Below are 23537 nucleotides of genomic sequence, written 5' to 3' on the forward strand. Positions count from 1 at the left end.
ATTTACACCAGCTGGGGATCTGACCCTGTGTTTTTATATGGAGTTTGTCATTTAAACTATGGTTTGGAAACAAACCAAGTTTTGAAGCTTCATTTATTTTCTGATGAAAATCTTTGAAATAAAGCACATTTGTAATGCTATATCAAATTTTTTTGCTGAAAAATTTAAGGAAGTAGTGCTAACAACTACAGGTCCCACTGATCAATACCAAATTTCTGAGGGAAAGCAAGGCAAACAGTGCCCTCTATAGCTATTACAGTGATCATTACAGCTCTCCCTCTGACCCTCAGAAAACAATGCTGCTCCTGCAACTCCACAGAAGCTGCAAAATGCTGAAATAATTAATGAATCAATTAAAAGACTGATGTTTTGGAAGAACTAATTCTTTGCTCATTTATTTCCCTACATTACTATTGTTCAGTGATGTAAGGAAAATCCCTTACTGTACATTTCTAGGCTTGTATTTTTAATAGCTTTAAATAATTCTGTGTCTAATCCTGTTTTGTTTAGATTAAACTCCTCTTTGTAATCAATAGGCTGACCCACTTATTAATATTAATTTGTTTCCATTAGCATCCTCAATGTACTGTCCAAACTCAGATTCTAAGCTCATCAGGGCAGGGACTGTCACTTTGAGTGTCTGTACGTTCCCTGGCACAATTGGCCCGCAATCCATGATTGGGTCCCCTAGGCAAAACCACAATACAAATAATACATAATAAAAGTAAGCACAATCCCTGCTCTGAGGTACTTATGACTTGCTATAGTACATGGAATGAATTGTAAGAATAGATCCTGTTTCGGGAGGTAATAAGTGTTTGTGTTATCTGGTCTGTTTAAACATATATAAAAAAGTAAATTTAACTAAGAAAAGATCAAATCCACATGGGCTTCAGATGTGTAGGTAAGTGTGTGTTTGTTTTATGGGGTACTTTGTAATGAAAGGTTCAACCAACAGATCAGTTCAGGAGAATATATTTTAAATGTCAATGTTTTTTCCACTGTCTTTGCTGGTTTTAAAACAAAAGATGTAAGCTGCAAAAGAAGCTAGAAAAAAAAATGTAATAAAACAGCCAAGCAACGTTTACTTTGCAAAAACAAAATCCTTGATTGCTACCCCATTCTCTTCTAACACCCATCCCTAGAACCTTCACTCACATCTGTGTTTTTGTTTATATAAAAGTAAATTCCTCCAATGGTACAGGAAATCCCTCGATTGTCATTAATCCTATAATTGGTGCTCCTATCGTTGCAGTTTCTGGCATAGACTTTTCAACTGGGACACAAGCTTTCCCCTTTTCTGAGGATCAGTCTCTTTGCACAACCAAATGACAATTGCGGTCTGTTTATTAAAAGATTTAGATGTCCCATGCATAAATGAGATTTCATGTAGAGCCTTAAAGGCACAGACCTGTGCTGGGGACACTCCACAGCCACTGTGGCCAAGGAGGAGCACTGGCACACAGAATGCCTCCTGGAGTTCTCTGAGCTGCTGGGAAAGCATGCATGCTGCTACACCTCTTTATGTGGTGCATCACACTTTCCCCTGTACATTGGGCCCGTTTCATAGCCTAGTGGAGTCTGTGTATTCCTGAGAGAATATAAAAGGCATAGTCCCTGTGCTTCCCTTAGCAACTGTGCCTGACCTTCAATTGGGCCATGAATCTGTGCAAGGGGAAAGCCTGGTTCTTTCCCCGGCAGCCATGCACCTGCACTAACAATTGTTGTGTGTGACTTCAGCGGGTACTCCAGAGCTTTCTTCTTGGGGAGAAAGTGGAGAGGGAATGCATCTAGTTCTAGCAAAAAAAATAGGCACAATACTTCATAAACAGCACTGGCCAGAATTTGTAAAGGGCTCAGCATCTGGCAGTTGCTGCTGTTCGCACTGGGTGTTGCTCAGAGTGGAGCTTTATTCAAAGTCTGGCCTCACATATACAAACACAGTAAGATTTTGTAAAGCCACATAAAATAATAATCACCTATTAAACCTAATCCATGTACTCAATCTAAGATACATATGGGACCCATCACACACTTCAATGTATTTTAGCCCCACAACATTGCTGTGAAGCAGGGCAGTGCTCTTATCCTCATTTTATAGATGGGGAATGGAGAGTGACTAAGTGACTTGATTAAGGAGGTGTAGGAAGTCTGTGGCAGACCAGGGGCTTGAACCTAGGTCTCCTAAGTTCTAGGCTAGTGCCCTAACCACTGGATATCCCTCTCTTCTTTGATGTACCTAGATGTCAAGCAATTGAGTGGTCTCAAAATTCTCTTACCAATCGTCTGCAGTACCCAGCAAACATAAGCTAATTCCTTCTCACTTTTGCCCCCAGCCCTACCCGGACAAAGTCAAACAGTAAAACTACGCTGGCAAAGTTCAGCTGCCAACCCAGACATTAACATAGCCCTGGTCTACACTAGGAGTTGAGGTCGAATTTAGCAGCATTAAATCGATTTAACCCTGTACCCGTCCACATGACGAAGCCCTTTTTTCCCCTGACTTAAAGGGCTCTTAAAATCAATTTCCTTACTCCACCCCCGACAAGGGGATTAGCATGGAAACCAGCCTTGCCAGGTCGAATTTGGGGTACTGTGGACACAATTAGATGGTTTTGGCCTCCGGGAGCTATCCCAGAGTGGTCCATTGTGACCACTCTCGACAGCACTCTCAACTCAAATGCACTGGCCAGGTAGACAGGAAAAGGCCCGCGAACTTTTGAATTTCAATTTCCTGTTTGGCCAGCATGGCAAGCTGCAGGTGAGTGCAGAGCTCATCAGCAGAGGTGACTATGATTGAGTCCCAGAATTGCAAAAGAGCTCCAGCATGGACCGAACGGGAGGTACAGGATCTGATTGCTGTATGGGGAGAGGAATCCGTGCTATCAGAACTCCGTTCCAGTTTTTGAAATGCCAAAACATTTGTCAAAAATCTCCCAGGGCATGAAGGATAGAAGCCATAACAGGGACCCGAAGCAGTGCCGCATGAAACTTAAGGAGCTGAGGGAAGCCTACCAGAGAGGTAAATGGCCGCTCAGGGTCAGAGCCCCAAACATGCCGCTTCTATGATGAGCTGCATGCCATTTTAGAGGGTTCAACCACCACTACCCCAGCTGTGTTGTTTGACTCCTTCAATGGAGATGGAGGCAACACGGAAGCAGGTTTTGGGGATGAGGAAGTTGTAGATAGCTCACAGCAAGCAAGTGGAGAAACCAGTTTTCCCAACAACCAGGAACTGTTTCTCACCCTGGACCTGGAGCCAGTACCCCCTGAACCCACCCAAGGCTGCCTCCCGGACCCACCAGGCAGAGAAGGGACCTCTGGTGAGTGTACCTTTTAAAATACTATACATGGTTTAAAAGCAAGCATGTTTAATGATTAATTTGCCCTGGCATTTGCAGCTCTCCTGGATGTACTCCCAAAGCCTTTGCAAAAAGGTTTCTGGGGAGGGCAGCCTTATTCCGTCCACCATGGTAGGACACCACCACTCCAGGCCAGTAACACATACTCGGGAATCATTGTACAACAAAGCATTGCAGTGTATGTTTGCTGGTGTTCAAACAACATCCGTTCTTTATCTCTGTGTTATCCTCAGGAGAGTGATCATTCATGGTCACCTGGTTGAAATAGGGTGCTTTTCTTAAGGGGACATTCAGAGGTGCCCGTTCCTGCTGGGTTGTTTGCCTGTGGCTGAACAGAAATGTTCCCTGCTGTTAGCCATGGGGAGGGGGGAGGGGCTACCCACGCAGTGGGGGGAGACAAAAGGCGACCTTGTAACGAAAGCACATGTGCTATGTATGTAATGTTAACAGCAAGGTTTACCGTGAAAGAGTGTACACATTGTTCTATAAAATGTGTCTTTTTAAATACCACTGTCCCTTTTTTTCCCCTTCCAACAGCTGCATGTGTTTCAAGGATCACAGGATCTTCTCCTTCCCAGAGGCTAGTGAAGATTAGAAAGCAAAAAAAAAACCACACTCGCGATGAAATGTTCTGAGCTCATGCTGTCCTCCCACACTGACAGAGCACAGACGAATGCGTGGAGGCACACAATGTCAGAGTGCAGGAAAGCACAAAATGACCAGGAGGAGAGGTGGCGGGCTGAAGAGAGGGCTGAAACTGAAAGGTGGCGGCAGCGTGATGAGAGGAGGCAGGATTCAATGCTGAGGCTGCTGGAGGATCAAACTCATATGCTCCAGCGTATGGTTGAGCTGCAGGAAAGGCAGCAGGAGCACAGACCGCCGCTACAGCCCCTGTGAAACCAACGGCCCTCCTCCCCAAGTTCCATAACCTCTTCCCCCAGACGCCCAAGAATGCAGTGGGGAGGCCTCTGGCCACCCAGCCGCTCCACCCCAGAGGATTGCCCTAGCAACAGAAGGCTGGCATTCAATATGTTTTAAAGTGGTGTGTGGCCTTGTCCTTCCCTCCTCCACCACCCCACCTGGTGCTTCCCTCCTCCACCACACCTCCCCAGCTACCTTGGCAGTTATCCCCGTTTGTGTGATGAATGAATAAAGAATGCATGAATGTGAAGCAACAATGACTTTATTGCCTCTGCAAGCAGTGACTGAAGGCGGGAGGGGAGGGTGGTTAGCTTACAGGGAGGTAGAGTGAACCAAGGTGTGTGGGGGGGTTTCATCAAGGAGAAACCAACAGAACTTTCACACTGTAGCCTGGCCAATCATGAAACTGGTTTTCAAAGCTTCTCTGACATGCACCGCGCCCTCCTGTGCTCTAACCGCCCTGGTGTCTGGCTGTGTGTAACCAGCAGCCAGGCGATTTGCCTAAACCTCCCACTCTGCCATAAACGTCTCCCCCTTACTCAGATATTGTGGAGCACACAGCAAGCAGTAATAACAGTGGGAATATTGGTTTTGCTGAGGTCTAACCAAGTCAGTAAACTGCGCCAGCGCACCTTTAAATGTCCAAATGCACATTCTACCACCATTCTGCACTTGCTCAGCCTGTAGTTGAACAGCTCCTGACTACTGTCCAGTTTGCCTGTGTATGGCTTCATGAGCCATGGCATTAAGGGGTAGGCTGCGTCCAAGGATAACTATAGGCATTTCAACATCCCCAACAGTTACTTTCTGGTCTGGGAATAAAGTCCCTTCCTGCAGCTTTTGAAACAGACCAGAGTTCCTGAAGATGCGAGCGTCATGTACCTTTCCCAGCCATCCCACGTTGACGTTGGTGAAATGTCCCTTGTGATCCACCAGAGCTTGCAGCACTATTGAAAAGTACCCCTTGCGGTTTATGTACTCGCCGGCTTGGTGCTGCGGTGCCAAGATAGGGATATGGGTTCTGTCTATGACCCCACCACAGTTAGGGAATCCCATTGCAGCAAAGCCCTTCACTATGACTTGCACATTTCCCAGGGTCACTACCCTTGGTATCAGCAGATCTTTGATTGCGTTGGCTACTTGCATCACAGAAGCCCCCACAGTAGATTTGCCCACTCCAAATTGATTACCGACTGACTGGTAGCTGTCTGGCGTTGCAAGCTTCCACAGGGCTATTGCCACTCGCTTCTCAACTGTGAGGGCTGCTCTCATCTTGGTATTCATGCACCTCAGGGCAGGGGAAAGCAAGTCAAAGTTCCATGAAAGTGCCCTTACGCATGCAAAAGTTCCATAGCCACTGGGAATCGTCCCAGACCTGCGACACTATGTGGTCCCACCAGTCTGTGCTTGTTTCTTGGGCCCAGAATCAGCGTTCCACAGCATGAACCTGCCCCATTAGCACCATGATGCATGCATTGGCAGGGCCAGTGCTTTGAGAGAAGTCTGTGTCCATGTCCTCACTCTTGTCACCGCACTGATGTTGCCTGCTTGCCTGGTTTTGCTTTGGCAGGTTCTGGTGCTGCATATACTGCTTGATAATGCGCGTGGTGTTTAATGTGCTCATAATTGCCAAAGTGATCTGAGCGGGCTCCACGTTTGCCGTGGTATGGCGTCTGCACAGAAAAAAGGCGCAGAACGATTGTCTGCCGTTGCTCTGACGGAGGGAGGGGCAACTGACGACATGGCTTACAGGGTTGGCTTACAGGGAATTAAAATCAAAGGGTGTGGCTTTACATCAAGGAGAAACAAAAACAACTGTCACACAGAATGGCCCCCTCAAGGATTGAACTCAAACCCCTGGGTTTAGCAGGCCAATGCTCAACCCACTAAGCTATCCCTCCCTCTGGTATTTTAAGGTGCCCCTGACAGACCTCACCAAAACGATTGTTGGCAGTTGATTTCACGGTGGGATTGAGGAGCAAATGAATACAAAACAAATCTGTTCTATTTCTTGTTTTGATCCACTCCATCTATCTTTTACATCTTTGGCTGGCAGCACATAGTGCAGTAGGACTGCAAGCCATCCACATCTCCTGCCTGCTCACCATAAGATGGTACAATAGGACTGCCTGCAGGACTAAAGAGAATGACCTGGTCGAGTCACTCCTAATTTAGTCCCTGCGCCCATATCTGCCCAGGCGCTCCTGACAGACCTTACCGAGGCGGCCAGGAGCACCTCGGACAAGATGAGGATGGTTTTCAGGCCTATTGCACTGTCTCCTGCCACAAGGCAATGGGTTGCTGCTGCTGTGTAGCAATGCAGTACCGCGTCTGCCAGCACCCTGGAGACATATGGTGACAGTGAGCTGAGCAGGCTCCATGCTTGCCATGGTATGGCTTCCGCACGGGTAACTCAGGAAAAAAGGTGTGAAACAATTGTCTGCCGTTGCTTTCACAGAGGAAGGGAGGGAGGGCCTGATGACATGTACCCAGAACCACCACATGACAATGTTTTTTGCCCCATCAGGCATTGGGATCTCAACCCAGAATTCCAATGGGCAGCGGAGACTGCAGGAACTGTGGGATAGCTACCCACAGTGCAACACTCCAGAAGTCGACGCTAGCCTCAGTACTGTGGAAGCACTCTGCCAAGTTAATGCACTTAGAGCATTGTGTTGGGACACACAATTGACTATATAAAAACGATTTCCAAAAAAACTAACTCCTATAAATTTGACCTAATTTTGTAGTGTAGACATACCCATAGAATTATACAAGTCTCTGGCCTGGTCCTTAACCCTGATGGCAGTCCCCACAGATTTCAGGACTACTCACATGAGTAAGGGTTTGCAGGATCAGGCCCACACTGTTCAACTCCTTAAAACAGTATGAAAAGTATCCCTTTTCCTAGGTCATACACTAGCATATGTACAATATTTGCAGTATATGAACAGTTATTTCTCATGCATGTGTCTTTCAGAATAAAACTCCAACCAACTACTTCAGATCTGACCAAGAAGATAGCTCCTGCAAGGTAAATATGTAGATAAAGAATATTTTTACTTGTGTGTTTCCACAGATGTGTTTGTTGATAATGTGGCATGTTACCATTTTGCAACTACTGTACAGAAGTCAATGTAAACAGGGAGAGCAGGGCTGGCCCAGGGTTTTTGACAGTGCATTATATTGAGTGTGGTCCATATGAACTAAGCACATTACTCTGGGCCTCCTTCCAAGGAGAAGCTCAAGTAAAGTTCCCTAATGCAGCTTGGACCATTGCAGTATAAGCATCTCTTCATACTATCAGTATTCCTTGACCTGTAGTGACCACCTTTAGGAGGGAGACAAACAGTATATCAGCCTCCAAACTCATTCAGTCCTTGACCTCTTTGCTGAGATTGTCCAGGGATGGCAGTTGATGCCAACTGTGGTGGTGGTTTGTTCTTTGGACACTTCTCTGCTAAGAGCTAGACTAAGACCTATCATCTAACTTCACAGATGGTACTGAACAGTCACTATCTACCAACCTTGACCAGCTTTTAGCTGAGAAGAGAACATCAATTACTACTCCCCCAATCCATTCAGTATCCAGTGTTTTAATGTTATATTTCATAAACCCTCCTTGCTTGTGTAGGTTCTTGTTGAAATATTGCTGATTTCTATTGACCTATGGTTGTAGCAAGCCCTGAGGCATCATAAGGTTTCCCTCTGTTACACACACAATAAATAGAAAAGAAAAAGAATGTATGGTATAAGAGACAAGGTAGTTTAGCTCCCCTGTCCAATGACTTCCAAAAATTCTCCCTCAAGGAACTGTGAAACTTGAAATAATTTCCTGATTCAGGGCCTGAATCAGGAAGATACTTAAGCCTGTGCCTAATGTTAAACCTCTGACTTGTCATGCAAGTCAATGAATACTTACTATGCTTAAAGTTAGGCATGTGCTTAATCTTTACTTACCTAAATAATTTAAAATATTCTGCCTCTTCCCTGTAACCAAACCTTCCAGAGGCAGAACTGCCCCCTTTCAGAAGCAAAGGGGTGGGAAGACACCCTAGCCATTGGTACCCACAAGAATATTATAGATAGATCAGATAGCAAATCCACCCCCATTTACTGTCCGCAGCCCAAAGAAAAATGTTCTTAATTTGTATGGAAAAAAATATATAGACATCAACACAACTAGTCTTTTTCCTGTAGTCACATTAAAGACATGGGGTGAACCAAGGGACAAAGGATATCAGTCATCTTAGATAAATGCACAGTCTGCTGAGCACGCAGGTGGGAATGTGTTACCATTACCAATTCTGGAAGTATATAGGAACATCATCAGTCATGCACTGCTGGATAAAAGCCAAACTTTGGCTCATTCCTCAGCCAGTAAAGCAGACTTTACTGGCTAAATACTGACAAGGCTAACACCAGTATGGCTTGCAATTCAAGGTTTAGAGTCCAATCCTGCGTGGTGCTCAGAGCACCTTTGAAGGTAATGGGAGTGGCAAGTGCACAGCATGTCACAGGATCTGGCCTTTAAGGAAGTTACGTCAATAAAAGGCAGAAGAAATCAGTGTATGATGGATTACTGGAGCACAGGGATTATTATTTGGTTTTGGTAGCACCCATACTGTGCTGTGGGCTGTCCACACAGAAAAGAAGGCATGGTCCCTATCCTAAGGATCTTGCAGTCTGGAGGGAGACAGACAAACATACAGAGGGCAAGGGGTGCAACATCTAAGCAGAGTAGTCAAGGATCTCAGCCAACATCTTGACAAAGTAAGGCTACATTCTTTCTTTAATGTGGGCAGTATGAGTTGGCTGAATTCTCCATAGGCAGCACAGCAGAAGTGGACTTCAGTGGATGTTTGTGGAAGAGCACAGTATGTAAGAAGTTCAAATTCAGGGATGGACAAGCCTGCTGGAATGAGGGTTCACAAATTTCTTGAGCAATTTTTTAGTTTTGCAGAATTCACAATCTCATTCAAGATTGTGAACATTACCCCACCCCCAGCCCCCCAAATCCCGTCTATGTTTTCTCCCTCACCTAGAGGGAGTCAGTTTAAAAGAAGCTTAACACTAAAATAAAAAAAAGAATCAGGGAAAACTGGACTGTTAAAATTATCCTACAATGCTATTATTGTGGAGTGGACCATTGACATCTAATTAGCACCATCAGTATAAAAGTCTAATGTGTTTTTTTAAGTCAACATGTAAAAAACAAACCACCACAACTCTTCTCCTTGCCAAAAATCAGTAAGCTCTGTACTACAAACAGCTGTGAAGGGCCAAATCTGGAGATAGCTCTTTTTTTTTTGGCCACTTGGGTTAGAGTAATCTATCACCATGTAAGCAAAGCCATGGGCAGCAATACTATAAAGTACAAGAACTCACATTTGAGAGTCAGTGTGCTCAAGTGCCAGTAGCCTGTAAATGAGGGGGCGGGGGTTCTATTTGCAGTTCTTCCACAGACCTGCTATGTGACCTTATGTACTCTGTGCCTCTGCTTCCTTCCTGCTGTCTGCCTTGTCGGTTTTGTTTGTAAGCTCTTTGAGGCAGGGACGGTCTCTCACTTTGAGTTTGTACAGTGCCTCGCACAATGGGGCCCCACTTCTAGTTGGGGCGGGGCAGTGGTACTGTAATATACATAATTATAATAGGTAAAATAAATGTTTTCTGTACCCAATAATCATCATCAACATTTTTCCATGTGAGGCATTCCCTAGTTCAAAAGCCAATTTGCCAGCAGCCAGTAATAGTTGTGTATAACACTCAGTTATAAAGTGCAGCATGCCACAAGATGGCACTATTGTACGTTACATACTTATATAATTTGGATGTTCCTTCAAAACACAGCAATGTCAGCTGAAGCATCTTGTGGAAATGGGAAAACGTTCTGCTCAGGCAAACTCTTAAATCTCTCTCATTTGTGTAGATACATAAACCTACTCTTGGCATTTTTAGCCCACTCAGAGCAAGACCTGAAGATAATGACATCTTGTTTTGCGACTACATCTGAATGTTTTGGCTTGACAATTAGCATTTCAAAGACCAAGGATATATAATGACCTGAGCTAAGCAAACAGTATCTTGAACTGAATATCAGGATTAATGGTGCAGCACTAAATGAACTGACATTTACCTACCTGAAAGTGTCCTCCTGACTAACGATGCTCTAATAGAGGAGGATGTGAAGTCAATATTATCGAAAAAGCTAGCTCTGCATTTGGTTGTCTGCATGATTGTGGAGGGGGGGTGTGGGGTGAAATAGCATTTGCACAAAGATCAAAATGAACAGACTGCCGTATGGTGCAGAGACAGACATGGAATCAGTTTTACAATTGATTTAAGTTAAACTAGTGCAAACTGTGCAGAAAAAGCCTAAAATTATAGCAGGAAAGGATTACAGGGAAAAAAAGTTTCCTGGATCTTTGTTTGTTTACTCTGTGCATTTGATAGCACTTTGTGTATAGCCAGTTTTGCTGTCTGATGGGCAGTCAGTTTCTCCTGTAGTATGTGTGTGGGTAGGTCTTTCACAACTGGAGAGAGGAAAACATTTTAGAAAACTGTTTTTATAAAACCCTAAAAGTTGGCAGTGAGACTCATGGGCAGGTGTTTATATCTGACACTGTTTTAAACTCATTTTTAAAAAGAAGTTTATGGTGTCCTTTTGGAAGGGGTAGAGCTTAAAAACCATGCTTGCCTGCCATATTAGAAAGTACAGAACGGGGAAACATATCTGCTTTGTCTGCTCTGCAGCTCTGCTGCATGTCCCCTCAGAGACAGCATTGAGGAGACAGGAGCTAGGGCCTTCAAAACTCCCACTGATGCTGAGATCTGAATGAATAATGCATAGGAGACCCTCTGATTCTATGCCAAAATGCGAGGTTCCACTCTACCTCCAGACTTTTCCCTGTTCTTGAGCATAAGAACTTTTCCAACCAGCAGATGTTGGATTCCTTCAATCCTGCTTCCAACCTGGCATCCTATTCAAGAGCACAGATAGCATGTATTTAAAGATGGCAGTGGAGGTTTAGTCACAGCTTGCATTGTTGCAGCTCATTTTGGAGAGCTGATAGACTTTTCAGGATAAAAAATCATTGATCTAGGGATAGTTCTAGGCCCATCAGCCTTGACAAGATCCCTTAAGTCGTTGCTTCCCCAAAGTTTAGAAAACTTAGCTCCCCTTCACAAAAATAAAACCAGTCATGGCCCATTACCTAGGAACTTGCTAGTGCAGGTCTTCATAATATGATCCTTCCTCTCCTTTCATCCATGCTTTGAGCAGTGAACATTTAAAGTGTTATCATTGGCATTTGAGCTAGTACCTATTAAAATGAATAAGCAGTTCAGAGCTATTGTTTCAGGCTCTCTGCTAACTCAGGCAGACACTTCCTAATTGGTTGAAGTCAAGGCACATTTTGTTTTGTTGGCAGTCGTAACAGCTAGAGATTTACTCTCCCCTTTCCCCCCCAAAGGAAGCTGAGGCTTTGGAGAACAACTGCAAGATGTGTCCACACACATGCAGATATCCTTTTGCATCCATCTAAGGGGTTACACTCCACACTTTGGAAAGCCCTGCCTTAAAGTAAAGTTAAGGGTCTGTTTTAAACCCACACAAGTGGGGAAATTGAAACTTTGTCCTTAATTCACTACAAGAATGAAATAAGTTGCAACAGATGCCTAGTATATGGGAGTGAAAATGCTGTATGTGCTGTAACACAGGCACAAGGACAGAATTCTAGATACAACAGAAGTGTGGGATTAAAGTCAGACCCTCAGAGTGACTTCTAGTGCAGGCTTCTGCATGGTTATGCCCTTTATTTTATTAGCAAAAGTTTAAGTCAGAGGAAACATTCATCTGAAATTCATACGACTGTGTGGATCATTCTAGACTGTATTGACTATTAGGTCCAGCACCAGTCTTAAGATATGACTGTATTGCAGTTAGACACCCATGGCTGGACCATGCCAGCTATCTTGGGCTCATGGGGCTTGGGCTAAGCAACTGTTTAATTGTAGCTTAGACTTTTGTGCTCAGGCTGCAGTTTGAGCCTTGGAACCCTCTCACCTCACAGGGTCCTAGAGCACAGGGTCCAGCCCGGGCCCAAATGTCTACACTGCAGTTAAACAGCCCCTTAGCCTGAGCCCTGCAAGCCCCAGACAGCTGGCACAAGCCAGCCACAGGTTTTTAATGGCAATGTAGACATACTCTTAGTGTTTCTGGTTTGCCAAGGCAGGCAGATCAGAATGCTCTATGTGAAGCCAGAGTGAGAGTTTTTAGCAGAGATCTTCACTAAGAAAATGTAACCTTCAGGCTCTAATTTCAAAGAAAAGATACAATAGAAGCACATCATCTTCATGATACTTTGCTAGGTGGGATTAGTAAAATTAGCAGCCATTGTCATTTATGTGAGGCTGTTTGATGCATGTTTAGGTCTCAGTATAGTGTATCTATTTACACGGATATGATTAGGAAAGGGATCGGTTGATGAATATCAAGTCCCTCCATTTACCTTTTTGTGTTATGTATTGCTCCTAGGAACCCCATGGAACTATGACACCATATAGCTAATTTCAAATCTGAAGGAAGGCTGTGTAAATGGTGCTTTCAGCCCACAATTGTTCATACAAAATAGTTTTTGGTTTAATTCTGCAGGGTTCAAATCTCCTAAAATCTCCAAACAAAACTAAGCCAAATAATTCCATTTTTGCCTGACTTTGCGTGGAAAATATGTCCATCTATTGAACTTTGCCTAATTTCTGACAGTTACAATAAGTTACTCGTTCACATAAAATTTAGGTCAGGTTTGCCAGCAAACCTATCAATGAACCTGACCTGAGAAACATAGCAAAACGGTTTGGTACAAGTTTTTCCACAGCCAGTCTGAAGCCTATCTGAGCTGATCTTGACACTAGCTGAGGAAAATTAATCAAATATACAACCATTCGAACCCCACTTTGAGGAAATCTATCCAAAAACATAGGGCCATATTGTAGGACCCCCCCCCCCTACAGCTGCATGCTGGGAAGAACTTGGGGGCTGCTGGTGAAAAGGGGGCGGAGTAGGCAAAGCCATTGCTCTCCATCCCTGCACATGGTAGCACCTAGAGCTGACCAGCCACATGGGAAGGTGTATGTTGAAAGTATGCTGCATTTCCTGAATGAGTGTTGAGAATAGCTTCTTGGAGCTCTGGAGGCATTGTGCTTCTCTGTGACCTGATGCTTTCCATGGGGTGGAAGTAAATGTCATAATTGAGCCCAGAGGGCCTGCTCTAAAACTCAAAGTCAATGGATATGTAAGCAGAGTCAGGATGAGCTGCACCCTGACATCTGGTGGTGAGTTGTGGCAAGTTGTGGAAAAGAACTTCAGGGGCTGATCTCATTTGCATAGGCACACCCACCCTGCCTACCATGAGCCCATAGCTGCCCAAATAGTCACTCTGGCTGCTGTGGGATCCCCAGTTTCTCTGTTATTGGGGCAGGAAGAATAAATTATCCTAATTATGTGAATCAAGGACAGTGGAACTGTACTTAGCCTTTTGTTATGATGGAGGGACTCGCCATCACCTAAATAGCACTCGCTAGGCAAGGGACATGGGTTCCAAAACCTCAGTGAATGGAGAGAGGCTGAGAACATGTATTAATACCTGGTGGTATGGGCCCTCTGGTGAGGGCCTTACATGCTAATTGCACTTCCTTCTTTCTCCACTGTGGAATATCAGAGCTAATTTTGATTCCATTAGGAGTCTAGTTACAGGTTGCTGAGCTGAATTCACTTTGGGCTAATAGTGCACCAGTACTGAGGCTCCCCTACTACAAGCTGAAATCACTGAGTGTTGTGTTAAGTAGTGGGGGAGCCTGAAGATATATTGCAGAGCAGTTTGTGGGTGAGCAGAGTGGTTCACAGGATGGCTGGAGCAGCTCATGGGGGTGGCTGGCAGAGCGGAGCAATTCGTGGGACTGCTGGTGGAGCAGAGTGGAGCCCCATGGAGAAGTTGAGGCAATCGGCTTTGGACCATGTAAGGTGGCCCTTAACCCCCACACTCCCATCTCCACCGAGGTTGGGAGGTAAAACTCTGCAGATAAACTTTCAAACTCTGCTGCTGCACTGACCAGGGACAGAGACTGTTGGGTTGTTGGACTTTTGGTTGCTGGACCAAGGTCACACCCCAATTTGCTTGGGGTGGGTTTTTTTGCTCGTTGGTAGTGTTTCCCCAACATAATGACACGTTGTTTCTCTCTGTTATTAAAAGGCTTTTGCTACACTCAGACTCTGTGCTTGCGAGAGGGGAAGTATTACCTCTTGGAGGCGCCCAGCGGGGGTGGTATATATTTGTCCCAGGTCACTGGGTGGGGGCTCAAGCCGGTTTTGCACTGTGTTATTGGAATGAAACCCCTAGATACTAAACCCGGGCCTTGTTACTGCCAACTCTGACGGGCAGAAGGGTTACAAATAGAAAAACTTTTAACTTACAAAGAAAGGCTGTTGCTTTCTTCTTAATGAAACTTACAGCTTTGTTTACAGCCCATCACCATATTTCACTGGCCAAAGCCATTAGGTGGCATGATGGGCTTAGCAATGTTTATACCCTATGCCTTCCCCCCAGCCTTATCCTGCTTCAATTGAAGTTAATGGCAGGAATGGGCCCAGAGAGTCCTTCATTGGCACAGTACCACATACTGCTGTTGGGGCCATTTGTAATGCAAAAAGAGGAAATGCTAGGCTCTTCAAGGCATGGATTGTCACTTTCTGTTTGCACAGCACCTGGCATGGTGAGTGGGGCGTCTAAGCACTATTGCAACATAATTGATAAATAATAAGTGTTTCAGAAAAGGGGAGTGAAGATGGGAATTCTAAATAGATGGGTGGTATCGGTGAGAAAACAAACTTGAACTGGAAAGATTAGCAAAGAGAACAGATAGGCTCTCAAGAGTGTGATGGTGGAGTGAGCAGACAGGAGAATAAGGGGATTGAAGACGTATTAACAATTATACATATTGGGCCAAATTCATCACTGACTTACTTGTAATTCAAGAGCAGCATTTAACCCATCATGTAACATTAAATTGAAAAAAATTAACTCTTCATATATGCTCTTCACATTTGTCTGATATACACTAAGGTGCCACAAGTACTCCTTTTCTTTTTGCGAAAACAGACTAACACAGCTGTTACTCTGAAACTACAAATGTGCTGTAGCAAGCATGTTGTAGCAAATTTCTCTTTTTAAATCATGCTTTCTGAAATAAAATTACCAATTTGATGATTCAGACTTCATAGTGGAATTCTTAGATGCAGAAATCAAAAGGCAAATTGCTAAATTCAAGATAGTTCTGAATTTCCCAGAGCTAAAAAAACACTCAAACTCAACTCTTAAATCCACAGACAAAATTCTCCCCTTCTCGCTGAATTGTGGGTCTCCTCTCTGCAGTATGAATCTCTATTAATTTGTATTCATTTTACTTGCACAACTCCCATTGGCAATACAGATCAAAATGGAGATCTCAGTACCACACCTGTCCCAGACGGACTCAGATACCCTTGACCTTGCTCAGGTAACACACCAAATAATTTACAAAAGAGTTTTGCCCAAATAAGCATTGAAAGATTAGACCCTTTATTTTTAAATCGTCTCCCTTGGATCCTAATACCTCATGACAAAGCTCTGTCCTTGTCTCCATGGGTCCCACATTTCCTGGCAGATTTTGATAGCCTCAGAGGCTCACTGTGACCCTCCACATAACCCTTCTTTCTCTAGGGAGAAGGGTCACAGTCTACTGAGCTATTGTCATCATAAGCCAGTGAGGGAAGTGAGGAGAAGCTATCCTCCCTTGCACAGTCTCTGTTGTCTCCCAGTCTCAGTGATTAATCAGGGGGGCAAAGGGTGGAGCCCAGGCCCACCCTCTACTCCAGGCTCCAGCCCAGGGACCCTAATAGTATCAGCTATGGTAGCTGACCTTTTAGAAACATGACACATACAATTCCCTGGGCTACTTCCCCACATCAGCCCCCACTTCCTCAAGCTCCACTTCACCCTTACCTCAGGGTCTCCTTCCTTGTGCCTGATACAGCATGTACTGCTCAGTCTCTCTAACAGGGCAACTTCCTCCCACAGCTCCTGACATCCACCCCCACCTGACTAACTGGGAGGCTTTTAACTAGTTTCAGCCAGTCTCTGATTGGCTTCAGGTGTCCCAATCAACCTAGCGTTCTCCCTGCCTTCTGGAAAGTTCTTAATTGGCCCTAGGTGTCTTAATTGACCTAGAGCAGCTGCCATTTCACTTATCCTGGTACCAGGGATTTGTTTAGTAGGGAGCTAATATATCTATCTCCCACTACTTTTCTATAGCCATCTGGCCTTGCCTCATCACACTCTGCTATTTATTCCATGCTAATGCCCTGCCAGAGAACTTTTGCCTCTGCTCTGTTGTCCCAGGATTTACGGGGATTCCTCTAACTATTCATCCTTGTGACGGTGATCTCTGCTGATACATATATGGTCCTTCAAACCCTTGCTACTAGTCCCATGGACAACTCCAGGTGATGAGCACTACATTTCGATAATATATGTTCGCAGGTTTGGGTCTGATGTGGATAACAATGACACTGACCAAGTGACATGGGTCTGTATTGCTACTTGGAACACCAGGTCGGGTGGGAACAGCTGCAGCACCTGAGAAGTGGTTGACGAAGGCATTATGCTTGAGTAGCTTAGGGGAAATTCCATCTGAAAATCTGCAGTTTGTTCCGACCAGTTCCAGTTGACCAAATAGGTTTTGGAAAGGAGCAACGGGTTTTGGGTACTAGCCTTCCTGGAGCTACTGGCTTTCCACTTTAAACCAACCAAGCCTAGTCCAAGCCAGCAGAGAGCAGCAGAAGGATTCTGATGGAGTTTATGGAATTTCCACCCAGGTTGAGCACAGTGGCGCTAGAGAAGCACCCTTGGAAGCTGTGCCCTACCTATACTAAAGCTATTGTGTGCACTCCCCTCAGAGCTGCTCTCCCAGCATGAGCAGATTGCGTGGGGCAGGGAAGGATTCAGGGAGCCCTTTCTCACCATTCTTTCAGGGCAGCTGCTCTGGGGCACTTTTAACTTGGTCCTAAATATTTAAATGTAAACTATTTGTGCACTGAGAGCATGTCTGATGCACAATGTCTGTTTTGTTAACCTGCCACAATTAAAGTTCAGGGCTCCGTGTTTGCTTTCATATATTACAACCATAGTATGACACGTTTCTTGTGTGTGGGACACACTTTCAAGATCAGTATAATGCTACCAATCAAAAGTAGGGACAGAGCTAATAAAGACAGGTACTTATCCTGCTGTGTTATTCATGAAATTGGTAGGCCTGGGCTGCTCTCCTGGTTGTCATAGAAACAGCCTGAGCTGTTGGCGTCTAGAAAACATAAAAGAACAGCAAGTGCAAGAGCACACGTTCCACCCTTCCTTGTAGATTAACCAGCCTGTCAAACAAGAGCAAAGCATCAGTGGGTAGATAAGGTCTATAAAGTAGACAGCCATACAGTAAACAGCCTCACAGACTAAACCTAGAAACGTAAGTACTTGTCTTTGTTTCGTCTTTTATAAAAACATGCACTGCTGTGATTAAAGGAGCGGCATGTAGTATCTTGTGCATTTTGCAACAGGCAATTTCTCTTATAGCACAATTATTACCCTGCCATGAACTCTCTCTTCAGACTGAAAGTTGGTATTTCAAATACTGTACTGTGGTTTTGTTTTCACAGTGAATTGATAGCAAACACCTTAAGACAGGAAGATTGTCTTCTATGTGCATGTAAAGTTAACTGTCCATTTTGGGCTCACTACAGATAGTAAAGTAAACAAATAATAATTCTATAAGTAATAATGCTGAGGAATGATTTTACTATGGAAATAGTTGGCCCAATCCTGCAAACACTTTCTTTACACAAAAAGAACAGAAGTACTTGTGGCACCTTAGAGACTAACAAATTTATTAGAGCATAAGCTTCTGTGGGCTACAGCTCACTTCAGAGTAGTTCCATTAAAGTCAATGGGAATATTTGTGTGAGTAATGCCAGAATAGAAGAGTAAGGATTGGGTCCACCATGTGTAATTTTCTATGAATAAAGCTGCCTTTTGAAAAGGAGTGAAAGAGGAGGATCAGGAAAGCAGCACCGATGAACTGTGTTCCTTGATTTAAGTTGTAAATTCAGAATTATGCTAGTTATATATTACACAATAAATGAGATAAACATTCTGCGGCTATTTGGCTCTGAAATCCTAGCATCAGTGACAAAAATGTATAAATAGGAATGTTAATACAACAGTTGAAGACATGGTGTGAACTATATATGGTTCTCCTTTATAACTTCACTGTCAACTTAATCAGTGGTCATTACTGTTTTTCATCTTCTTTTTCTTTCTTTCTTTCCCTTTTCTAAATATAGGCTTTGACCCAAAGAAAAGAAAATAATAAAATACACTTTTTACAATTACTATATCTCTTTAGTCAATAGATTCTCCATTACTTTTTCCAGCCTTGGAAAATGTTTCCTGATTAACTTAACCTCTGCCCAGGACATGTTAGAAAAGGCATAAAAAAATAAAAATTAACTGCATGCAAGCTTCTTGTCCTAGGACCTGATCTTGCATACACATATAAGTGGTGTGGGGGGGGAGGGGGGCGGGGGGAGGAATTGATGGAATTTTTTGTTGCTGTAATAAAATGACTGTGCTGTTTAAAAGCTAGAATTAGCCCAATATGTTCTGTAGTCAACATCTTCATGAAACCCAGTAAAAATGAAAGAAATTACCAATAGAAACTAACAGCACTTGTGGCACCTTAGAGACTAACAAATTTATTTGAGCATAAGCTTTCGTGAGCTACAGCCCACTTCATCGAATGCATCCAATGAAGTGAGCTGTAGCTCACGAAGCTTATGCTCAAATAAATTTGTTAGTCTCTAAGGTGCCACAAATACTCCTTTCTTTTTGCGGATACAGACTAACACGACTGCTACTCTGAAACCAATAGAAACTAGTAATTTTGATGTTTCAACTTTTAGGTACCCAACCTGAGACACCTTAAAGGGCCCTGATATCAAAAAGTGCTGAAGCACCTACCCTCAGAATATCAACCCTCCCTTATTTTTTCCACCAACCACATTACCGTCATATGTAAAGTTACTCATGCACATGTATACAGGATGCTGTAAATGTCTCATATGCAAGATGATATAAAATGTCTTAGATTGGGCACCCAAAACGTGAAGCACCCAAAATCACTAGTCACTTTTGAAAATTTAGGCTATTGTACAATTGAATAACCAAGCATTTGATTATCAATATATTGTGTTTACTAAATGAATCATTCAGTGGGAGACTGGCACATGCATGCACTCACACAAATAGACACACATTCATGCATCTATGCATTTTTTTGTAATACTTTATTCTTTTAAACCACTGGGAACACAGAATCCTAAAACTACTGATTTTATATCTATTCAGAATAAGTGTAAAGTACATCATACTTGTAAGGTATTCTCTTCCGAAAGACTGAACAAAGTATTTTTGTATAAGAGGCAAGTCTGGAAAGTTCTGAAATTGATAGCTGATATATCATTTAAAAGTAAGACAAATATCTTTCCATGATATAAATTATATACATGTATTTTAAGATTTCTCTTTATGACAAACTGAGGATTTTATTATACAGCCCTAACACATCCTTAGGGCAGGTCTACACCGTAGCTGGGCTCAACGCTTTGAGATCAATCCACCAGCGGTCGATCTAGCGGGTCTAGTGAAGACCCGCCAAATTGGCATCAGATCGCTCTCCGGTCAATCCCTGTACTCTACGCCCAATGAGAAGAGTAAAGTAAGACGACAGGAGAGTTTCTCCCTTCGACCCCCCACGGTGTAGACCCTGCAGTAACTCAACCTAATGTACATCGACTCCAGCTATGTTATTCATGTAGCTGGAATTACATAATGTGATGGGTTCGGTCACAGAGACTCCCTTGGGACTGTCACCTGACATGCTGAAATTACCTCTGAGCCCATTTTCCCTGCCAGCCTGGGACTCCAGAACCCTGTTTGGTTGAGCCAGAAATGGTAGTCTGCTGCAAGACAGACCCAGGTCTGGTCCACGCCCTCAAAGCTGCAGACTTTAAGTGAAAACAGCTCTGCAGGTTACCTATCTCCAGCACCCAGACACCCAGTTCCCAATGGGATCCAAACCCCAAATAAATCCATTTTACTCTGTATAAAGCTTATACAGGGTAAACTCATAAATTGTTCATCCTCTATAATACTTATAGAGAGATATGAACAGCTGTTTGCTCCCCCAGGTATTAATCACTACTTTGGGTTTACTAATAAACAAAAGTGATTTTTATGAAGTATAAAAAGTAGGATTCTTTCAAGTAATAACAGACAGAACAAAGTAAGTTACCAAGCAAAATAAAACAAAACACGCAGGTCTAAGCCTAATACATTAAGAAACTGAATACAGGTAATATCTCACCCTCAGAGATGTTCCAATAAGCTTCTTTCACAGACTAGACTCCTTCCTAGTCTGGGCCCAATCCTTTCCCCTAGTACAGACCTTGTTAGTTCCAGCAGGCATCTTCGGTGAATTGCAGGGGATTTCACATGACTGGGACCCCCTTTGTTCTGTTCCACCCCCTTTTATAGCTTTGGCAAAGGCGGGAATCTTTTGTCTCTCTCTGGGTCCCCACCCCTCCTTCTAAATGGAAAAGCACCAGGTTTAAGATGGATTCTAGTATCATGTGACATGGTCACATGTCCTGTGAGACCCCAGCCTTCATTCTTCCAGGCCTGGCCTGCACATACCCAGGAAGGTTTGCAAGTAAACAGAGCCATTTACAACCAATTGTCCTAGTCGATGGGAGCCATCAAGATTCCAAGCCACCATTAATGGCCCACACTTTGTATAATTACAATAGGACTTCAGAGTAATACTTCATATTTCTAGCTTCAGATACAAGGATGATACATTCATACAAATAGGATGAACACACTCAGTAGATTATAAGCTTTGTAATGATACCTTACAAGAGACCTTTTGCATAAAACATAGTCCAGTTACATTATATTCACACTCATAAGCATATTTCCATAAACATATGGAATGCAACATCACACAGAGTGTAGGTCAACTTACCACAGTAGTGTAAACATAGTCTTAGTCAATGAGCCTACTCATGTGAGTGAGTAATATTCATAAGAATGGCCATACTGGATCAGACCAATGGTCTATCTAGTCCAGTCTTCCAACAGTGGCTGGACCCAGATGCTTCAGAGGGAGTGAACACAGTAGGGCAATTTATTGAATGATCCATCCCCTGTCATCCACTCCCAACTTCTAGCATTCAGAGGTTTAGGGACATCCAGAGCATGGGGTTGCGTCCCTGACCATCTTGGCTAATGGCCATTGAGGGACTTATACTCCATGAACTTATCTAATTCTTTTTTGAACCAGTTTTACTTTTGGTCTTCACAATGTCCCCTGAGGAGTTCAACAGGTTGACTGCGCATTGTTTGAAAAAGGACTTCCTTCTGTATGTTTTAAACCTTCGGCCTATTAATTTGATTGGGTGACGTTTGGTTCGTGTGTTATTTGAAGAAGTAAATAACACTTCCTTATTCATTTTCTCCACACCATTCATGATTTTACGGACCTCAATCATATCCCCCCTCAGTCATCCCTTTTCTAAGATGAACAGACTCAGTGTTGTTAATCTCTCCTCATATGGAAGCTGTAAACTGTTCCATACCACTAATAATTTTTCTTGCCCTTCTCAGTACTTTTTCCAATTCTAATCTAACTTTTTTTGAGATGGGGCGACTGGATCTGCACACAGTATTCAAGGTGTGGGTGTACCAAAAATTTATATAGTGGTACTATGATATTTACTGTCTTATTATCTACCCTTTTCCTAATGATTCCTAACATTGTTATCTTTTTTGACTGTCACTGCACATTGAGCCATGTTTTCAGAAACTATGCACGATGACTCCAAGATCTCTTTCTTGAGAGATACCAACTAATTTAGACCCCATCATTTTGTATGTATAGTTGCATGTGATGAAGCAGAGAGATCACCACCAGCAGGGAAGGGATGAAAGAGAGACTTTGGGCCCAGTTAGCTCTGCCCTGTTATACCTGCAGCCAATGCCAGGCCTGGAGGGGCGGAGGAGGAAAGGAGGGAGTCTGGCTCAGTTTGGGGCTGACTGGTGAAAAGGCAGGAGCTTGCTGCCTCCCTCCCTGAGGGGAAGGGTTACTAGCCTGCCAGCCAAGGCAGTCACAAGGAAATAAGTATCATCTCCCTGGCCGAAGAACTTAGAAGTACCCAGCCTAAGAAATAACGGGGTGACTGAGGCATCGAGACCTTGTGGGGTTCCAGCACTGCCAAACTTATGGCTGCCCCACCTGGAGGAACATGGGACCGCAGCAGGATGCCACCCAAATTCCACAAGGGGGCACTTCTAGAGACAAGCCACCACAGTGACTTGGACTATAGGGGCCACACCCCAAACCGAAGGGACAACAGTAGGAAGTAGCCCAGGGCAGTGGACATAGACTCCCTATTGGGAGGTCCCCTATTCAAGGGTGGACTCATGCAGGGCCCTCGGCTGGGACATGGTGGAGTAGGAGGGCCCAGGTACCCCTACTCCACGGCCTTAAAAACTGAGACACCTCGAGCAGGGAAGCAAAAGGCCAGAACTCAAGTGTTCCAACAACTAGGCCACCTGGCCCTCCAAGATCCCTCTTACACTGGGATTATTTTTTCCAGTGTGCATTACTTTGCATTTATCAACACTGAATCTGTCTGCCATTTTCTTGCCTCATCACCCAGTTTAGTGAGATCGCTTTGTAACTCTTCGCAGTCTGCTTTGGACCTAACTATCTTGAGTAGTTTTTTTATCATCTGCTAACTTTGCCATCTCACTGTTTACCCCGTTTTACAGATCATTTAAGAATATGTTGAACAGCACTGGTCCCACTGCAGATCCTTGGAGGATCTTGCTATTTACCTCTCTCTACTGTGAAAACTGACCTTTTGGTCCTATCCTTTGTTTCCTATCTTTTAACCAGTTAGCAATCCATGAGAGAACCTTCCGTCTTATCCTAGGACTGCTTACTTTGTTTAAGAGCCTTTGGTGAGGGACCTTGTCAAAGGCTTTCTGAAAGTCCAGGTGCATTATATCCACTGGATCACGCTTGTTCACGTTTGTTGACACCTTC

At 43.8% G+C, this 23537-nt stretch overlaps 1 protein-coding gene across 2 annotated transcripts in view; it reads left to right on the forward strand.

Moving 5' to 3' along the window:
* The first annotated feature begins 17639 nt into the window (after positions 1-17639).
* The window catches only part of EPCIP (exosomal polycystin 1 interacting protein), a 41151-nt gene continuing 35253 nt past the window's right edge, over positions 17640-23537 (forward strand). Inside the window, exon 1 of one of the 2 annotated variants that reach the window (XR_012161129.1) lies at positions 17640-17837. The gene's annotated coding sequence lies outside the window, so the exon portion shown is untranslated. The remainder of the gene's footprint in view (positions 17838-23537) is intronic. The other variant, XM_073362219.1, reaches the window with a different exon arrangement.

The sequence above is a fragment of the Lepidochelys kempii genome, chromosome 1, assembly GCF_965140265.1.
Source record: "Lepidochelys kempii isolate rLepKem1 chromosome 1, rLepKem1.hap2, whole genome shotgun sequence".
In the NCBI taxonomy this organism is placed as follows: Eukaryota; Metazoa; Chordata; order Testudines; family Cheloniidae; genus Lepidochelys; species Lepidochelys kempii.